This window comes from Triplophysa dalaica, chromosome 23 (genome assembly GCF_015846415.1).
Source record: "Triplophysa dalaica isolate WHDGS20190420 chromosome 23, ASM1584641v1, whole genome shotgun sequence".
Taxonomy (NCBI): Eukaryota; Metazoa; Chordata; class Actinopteri; order Cypriniformes; family Nemacheilidae; genus Triplophysa; species Triplophysa dalaica.
Window position 1 is genome coordinate 18,632,596 of NC_079564.1, and position 7,536 is coordinate 18,640,131.

Here is a 7,536-nt window from a genome sequence, read left to right on the forward strand (position 1 = left end):
GGTCCCTAAGCTAAGCGTGAATAAGAAACTGGAAAAGCGGATGCTTCGCGTTTTTAAGTTGGAACGGATAGCGTCAATAAGAAACTGCGAATAAGAAGCTGGATTCAGCCTCGTTCATACATCTTGTAACTTGATTAAGCAGTCTCTTTTGAGCTTTAACCATCTATCCATCAAAATAAGTGTATCAAAACGATTGATTACGTTTGTGTGTATGTAGTAAATAAGTATATAAGTAAATAAGCCACTTCTGCTCTCATAGCTCTGAGGTACTTTTTCACCATATGTGTGTTAAGCGGACTGTGAGGTGGACTTCACGGGTTTCTTTGCCATCTTTAATGTGAATCCAGTCCGAAGGGAGCAAACATGTTTAGTTTGAAGGACAGCAAACAGGTTAGGGAATAAAGTAACATCGATACATCATCACCTGAAGTGGAGAGGGAAAATCACAACTGTTATTGTGCGCTGCGTCACGAGTCAGAAAAATTATGTATTAGTTTAAGTATGCATTTTGACCTAATATATCTGTTGACCGTATTCCAATGTGCAATGTTGAGGAGGCCGAGTATAAAACACCATTTTTCCCTATGGATGCAATGTACGCCAGATTTAACAGAGCTTGTTGAGATTTAAGCAGAATTCGCCTGTATACATATACCATATTAAACAAAAACTTTAATTATCTGTTTATTTTTTAAGTAACCTAGCCACATCTAAAATGGGATAAAAACAACAACAAATAAATAGATGGTAATATCTTCATTATACTAGCATACAGTTTTTAACTTTGGAAATCGTTGGATAACTAGTTAATTTGATTTAATTTAATAGCATTTCCATAGTCATTCAGATTATAAGAATACATTTGACTAAGAGATTTGTAACATCCATTAAAAATAGTGTAATTTACTTTTTAATTTCAGTTAATTCAACTACTGGATTCAACAGCTGAAGGCAGGCAATCACAGAAGAGAGACTCTTCAAGATTGGTAATATTTTTTGTTTTTACATGGTATCTTAAACAACCAGCTACATTTACACAACTTAACACAGGGTTTCATCGCTAATTAAGTTTAAGGGGCGGTTTCCTGGACACGGCTTAGACCTAGTCCCAGACTAACAGAAATGTTTAAGATCTTTTGTTCAAAAACAGCTTGCACTGACATACCTTAAAATATATCAGTGCGGTTGTTTTGTCTCAAGATGCACAACATCAATGGTTTTTGTGAAGATTTTTTTTAAACAACTCAAATATCCTAATTTAACTAAGGACTAGTCCTGGTTTAGGATAATTCCTGTCTGAGAAACCTTCCCTATATGTTTTTTACTAAGTTTTACACTTTTTTTTCTTTCAATTCAACGGTTGTAATCAGTGCTTTTAACTCACAACTTAAAGAAATTACACACTACTATGATAGTTTTTGCATTTCTGGATGAATTATTCTTGTAATGAACGGAGTCACGCAATTATAACTTTGTATAGATATAATTTTCTGAAACCAGTGTTTCTTTTACTAAGACCCTCACAAAAAAGGCAGCGACACACATGGTTGATGCTCTAAAGGAGGACCTGAGGAAAAAAAAAGAACCTTATCTTTACACAGCCCCACCACTTTATGACTCCGACTCTGATGTAACAGCCATTGATGAAGAATCATCTCCGCTGAAGGAACCTCTAAGAAATGTAAGTATTACTGACAAATAAATAAAATAAAAGTATTAATATAATAATAAAGCAAATGCTCAAAACTTGTTTTGTAGCTTGACTCAGAAAGTGAGGATGATATCTCAAAAATACCCTAAGCTTGATGATGACATTACCAGTGCATTAAAAGGTATGTAAAATGAAGTGTACTTTTTTATAGCTGATGAAGCTTGATCAACACTAATACAGTGTTTACCATGTTTGTATTACCAGAGTTCCCAGCCATTGTGAAAACGTTAAAAGACATATTCGCAACTTTAAATAAGCCTTCAGCCTCTTCTATTCAAGTGCAACCAACAGAAGTGGCACCACCACCAGCAGAAATGGTATGGATGCATAGATATATATTCTAATGTAACATATTAAATATAAGCAAACTATTACATTCATTTGATTTAGGCAATGTTGTGTACAAGACATAACCTTAGTCAAAAAAAAGAAAGTCTTTGTTCAAGTGTTCAGAGTCGGTACATTGGTCTATTTAGTGTTCCAAGTTATTATTAAGGGTGTCACAAACTTGATGAAAAAAAAGTATAGTATTGAAAGTTGTTTTTGGTCTTTTAAGATAGGCCTTGTATGACTTTTTTAACATTTGGAAAGCCATGGCCTTTTTGCAAACAATATAAGAAATCTGTATTTTCTAAGTATATTTTATATATATACAGTGTATGTATATAGTATATATTTTATGTATTGTAAACTATTAAAGAGCATATTAGGCATGTACTGTGGGCCTAAACATTTTATTTGTCACTGCCACAGAAGACCTTCATCCTTAAATGCGAAATAATTACTATGCTTTGTGTAGGTTAGTATACTGAAAGGCATTATGCAAGTTTTTCGAAATTATGACAACTCTAGCTGTTTCTATGAATAAAAAAGTCTCCATTAATATGATAGCAGATAAAAAACAATGTCACTTTTAACAAAAGCATATAAAGGTAGATTTTTTTAAAGAAATATAGGCTACAGAGAAGGCAAAAAAATCGAGGTTAAATCAGCCTACACAATTGTCAATGTAATCAAATACACAACACTATTTTGGTGAAATGCACTGGTAGAGAAGCATACACATGGTAAAATATCGGTTACAATCATCTCAACCAATCTAAACTTTATGCAAGTAATATAGCCATATTTTATTAGAAAAATAGTACATATATCTAAAGTATCTTTAGATTAAAAATATGTAATAAAGTTATTTCAGATTCAGAAACTTTAAGCTTCTGAGCCATTTCCATGGTGACCTGTGAAATCTGTGATCCATTGACAATGTTTTCACTTTGTTGCCGTGAGCATGCATAAATGGGTAACTTTTGGGATGACATCAGCTGTTTTGAAACCAATAAAAAGGTAGGGGTTTAGCTGTTGAAAAGTGAATTTTGCTTTCTAGGAATGCAACCCAGTGGGCTGTATCACAAAGGTTTTGTTTTTTACCCATGTAAGTTTGCGTTTATTTTGAGCATACTCAAAATATCAAGTATTCGGGCTCATTGTGGATTGGTGCGACCACCTTTAGTTTCTTGAAGTCATCATGAAATCAAAATAGATCGTTCTCAAATACGATTTACGTTTCTTGGCGACTTCAAAGTGGAACTGCAAAGAAAGTATTGTAGGTTTGGAACAACATGATGGTGAGCTATTCAGTTAATCATGACACAATTTCGTTTTTTGGTGAGCTATACCTTTAAAGATTGTTCCACACTTTGACGTGTATTAAGTCATTAAAAAAGCAAAACATTGTTTTGTAGTTTTTAAACACTTTTGTAGTTTAAAAGCTAGTTTAACAATATCTTGTCAAATTCGCATAAACGTAGTATACTTACATTTTTATGTACAGTTGAAAGAAAAAGTATGTGAACCCTTTGGGCTTACTTGGATTTCTTCATAAATTGGTCATAAAATGTGTTCTGATCTTCATCTAAGTCACAACAATAGAGAAACACAGTCTGCTTAAACTAATACCGCACAAACATTATACGTTTTCATGTTTTTATTGAACACAACATGTAAACATTCATAGTGCAGGGTGGAAAAAGTATGTGAAACCCTAGGCTAATGACTTCTCCAAGAGCTAATTCACAAGTTCACCTTAGCAAATAATTAAAGGGGGGGCAGCGTGGATACGCTGAGAATTTAGTATGCGTATTTGGTGTGCTGTCCGGGGAGAGGGCTCCGGGGTCGGCATTCTCTCCCGACCCCGGAGCGCTCCCTCTTTGTTCGGGGCGAGGGCTCTGGTCTCTGTTTGCCCGTGCCCCGAGCGCTTTCCCCCCAAAATGCGACTAGTGCAGGACAGCAGCCAAAGCTGGGCGTTATTGCCCCCCCAAAAATTAGCAAGGTTTACAGCTGTGAGTTGCTGGCCTTCGTTTTGAGTAGGGTCCCGGCTGGAGCCTCTGCAGGGTTGATTTCTGTGGGCTTCTGTGCGGTACGGGTACTGGTGTGGTCATTGGAAATGTGGATGAGGCCCCTGTGCGGAAGGTGCTGCTGCTGCGGTATAAACGACGTGTATGGGAACCCCAACTGGGACGACGCTACGTCTGAGGCGGTAGAAAGCTACTGCCGGGGCGGCATTGCTGCGGCGGATTTAGATATAGATAAAAGGGGCCCCGGCTGGGGTAGCACTGCTGCGGTAGTGTTAACAACGGATAAAGGCCCCTGCTGGGGTGGCGTTGCTGCTGCGGTGTGAAAATGTAGATGAGAGACCCCTGCTGGGGTTGCGCTGCTGCTGCAGTGTGGAATATAGGTAGAACCCCTGCTGGGGCGTCAATGCTGGTGCAGTGGGAAATACAGATGAAGGCCCCTGCTGGGCAAGCACTGCTGCTGCAGTGTGAAATATAGATAGAGACCCCTGCTGGGGTTGTACTGCTGCGGCAGTGTGAGATAGATAAAGACCCCTGCTGGGGTTGTACTGCTGCGGCAGTGTGAGATAGATAAAGACCCCTGCTGGGGTTGTACTGCTGCGGCAGTGTGAGATAGATAAAGACCCCTGCTGGGGTTGTACTGCTGCGGCAGTGTGAGATATAGGCCCCTGCTGAGGCGGTACTGCTGCTGCAGTTGAAATAAAAAGCCCCTGCTGGGGCGTCTCTGCTGGTGCAGTGGGAAATACAGGTGGAGGCCCCTGCTGGGGAAGCACTGCTGCTGCAGTGTGAAATATAGATAAAAGATCCCTGCTGGGGTTGTACTGCTGCGGCAGTGTGAGATAGAGGCCCCTGCTGAGGCGGTACTGCTGCTGCAGTGTGAAATAAAAGCCCCTGCTGGGGCGTCACTGCTGGTGCAGTGGGAAATACAGGTGAAGGTCCCTGCTGGGGAAGTACTGCTGCTGCAGTGTGAAATATAGATAAAGACCCCTGCTGGGGTTGTACTGCTGCGGCAGTGTGAGATAGAGGCCCCTGCTGAGGCGGTACTGCTGCTGCAGTTGAAATAAAAGCCCCTGCTGGGGCGTCACTGCTGGTGCAGTGGGAAATACAGGTGAAGGCCCCTGCTGGGGAAGCACTGCTGCTGCAGTGTGAAATGTAGATAAAGACCCCTGCTGGGGTGGCACTGCTGCTGCAGTTGGAAATATAGATGGAAATCCCTGCTGGGGAGCACTGCTGCTGCAGTGTGAAATATAGAAAAAGACCCCTGCTGGGGTGGCGCTGCTGCTGCAGTGGGAAATACAGGTAAAGACCCCTCCTGGGGTGGCACTGCTGCTGCAGTGTGAAATATAGGTAAAAGCCCCTGCTGGGGCGTCACTGCTGCTGCAGTGGGAAATACAGGTGAAGGCCCCTGCTGGGGAAGCACTGCTGCTGCAGTGTGAAATATAGATAAAGACCCCTGCTGGGGTGGCACTGCTGCTGCGGTGCGAAATACAGGTAAAGGCCCCTGCTGGGGTGGCACTGCTGCTGCAGTGTGAAATAGAGATAAAAGCCCCTGCTGGGGCGTCACTGCTGTTGCGGTGGGAAATGCAGGTGAAAGCCCCCCTGCTGGGGAAGCACTGCTGCTGCAGTGTGAAATATAGGAAAGGACCCCTGCTGGGGTAGCACTGCTGCTGCAGTGTGAGATATGGATAGGGACCCCTGCTGGGGTAGCACTGCTGCGGCAGTGTGGAAAAATAGGAAAAGGCTGTGGTTGTGAGCTGCTGGTGTGTGTGGGGGATTGCCGGCGGGCTGGGGTTAACGGTTTTGGTTGATGAGGGTTGGGTGTGCTTCTTTAATGTGGGAACGATCGGAACGAATGTAGCTTTTGAAAGCTTCTGAAGACCAGCGGCCGAGTGTTTGGATTTGGTGCTGGGAGAGTCCTTTTTGGGCCGCTGTTGTGGCTGCTCCGATTCTGAAGGAGTGGCTGGAAAAGTTATCGGCTGGGATGCCTGATTGGATCAAGACTAGCTTGAGGTGTTTCTGGAACCAGAAACGCGTGGTGGGGCGGTTGAAATCGTCTACGTAGAGAGGGTTGGAGGGGATTAGGGTTTGTGTGCTTCTGAGCTGGAGGTAGGCTTGGAGGGTTTGGTATGGTTGGAGAGCTGATGGTAGATTAAATATGTATATTAGATGGCCTCTCTTCGTTTGGTCTGTCTTACTCTGTTTAATAAAGTAAGATATTGTGTCGTCATCCATTACGGAGAGATCTGAAATGGTGGGGTGGATGTCTGGATTGAATTTGGATGTGATAGTGAGTTCTGAACATCTGAGGAAACCGAAAAAAGCTAATATGAACATGGCGTCCAGTGTGCGGGCAGTGTGCGTGGAGTGGTAGCCTTGGCGGAGAGTGTTTATGCACTTAGTTAGTATTTCTAGTGTTTTGGGTTTCTGGGGTCAGGGTGGGAGGGGTGGTTTCTTTGGATGCCTTTGATTAGCATGGAGGTCTGTGAGCTGGCTATTTGGGGTGAAGGTGATCCGAAAATGAGTTTGTGGAAAAATTGTAATCCGCTTAGGTATCCTTTAATGGAACTGGCTTGGAGGTTTTTTGAGGTGTTTAGGTGGGAGATGAATGAGGTGATGGCTAGCATTGAGAAGTCTGGGAATGTTAGGATGAATCTAGCGTGGAACGATTTGAAACATTTCCAAGCTGTGAGATAAGATTTTAGGGTCCTGGGGGAGACTGAGAGGATGATGTGGCTGAGAGAGACGTCAAGGAGGGGCTTCAGTGGGAGGCCTAGGGGAATATTGGTTACGAATAGGGAGGTACTAGGGTGGGGTGTTGGACTGCTTCTGAAACTAGCTGCCTGAACTTCGGCTAATATCTGGTCCGTAATGTTGCTGGCTACGGGAGGAGGTTCCCAGGCTGGTGCGTTCGGGGGGATGGCTATTGGTGTTGCGGAGTGAATGGTGAAGGCGGCACGGGATGTGGTGTGTGGGAACAAAGGCGCGGCTGCTGGAAAATAGGCAATAGGAAATGGAGAGGAAGCTTGAACCTGCGCCTGTGCCTGTAACGGAGGCAGCCTCGCGTTATCAATTGGCAGTGTGGCTGCAGGCCAGTGGCTAGGGTAGGATAGAGTGTTGTGGAATAAGGGGACGGCTGCTGGAGCCGCGTACGGATGCAGCATCACGCTTTGTGCGGCTCCAGAGCCTGTGGCAATAGGAAAATTGAAAAAGGTTTGGGCCTGCGCCTGTGCCGGAGGCAGCCTCGCGGTATCTGAAGGCATTGGGGCTGCAGGCCAGAGACCGGAGGGAAAGTGGGACGGAGGATAGTGGGATAGGGTAGGGAGTGTTGCCGCTGGCGGGCGCGTGCTCGCACCGCCGTGGTGGTGATGGACCGGCGTGGAGTCGTCGGAGGTGCTGGACTCGGGTGATCCTGCAGCCAGCTGGTTGCTGGTGTCCGCGTGGTCCGGGGCGTGGCTTAGGCTGGCCGAGTGCCGT

General features: G+C 44.1%; 1 long non-coding RNA gene and 1 pseudogene across 1 annotated transcript; one reads left to right on the forward strand and one right to left on the reverse strand.

The window, feature by feature from the left end:
• The first annotated feature begins 327 nt into the window (after positions 1-327).
• Positions 328-1,995, forward strand: LOC130412903 (uncharacterized). Its single transcript, XR_008905416.1, has 4 exons — positions 328-986; positions 1,517-1,681; positions 1,759-1,832; positions 1,916-1,995. It is a non-coding gene; the product is annotated as an uncharacterized LOC130412903 (long non-coding RNA).
• A 3,858-nt stretch (positions 1,996-5,853) lies between these two features.
• On the reverse strand, positions 5,854-7,322 carry LOC130413130 (uncharacterized; annotated as a pseudogene).
• Positions 7,323-7,536: the final 214 nt, after the last annotated feature.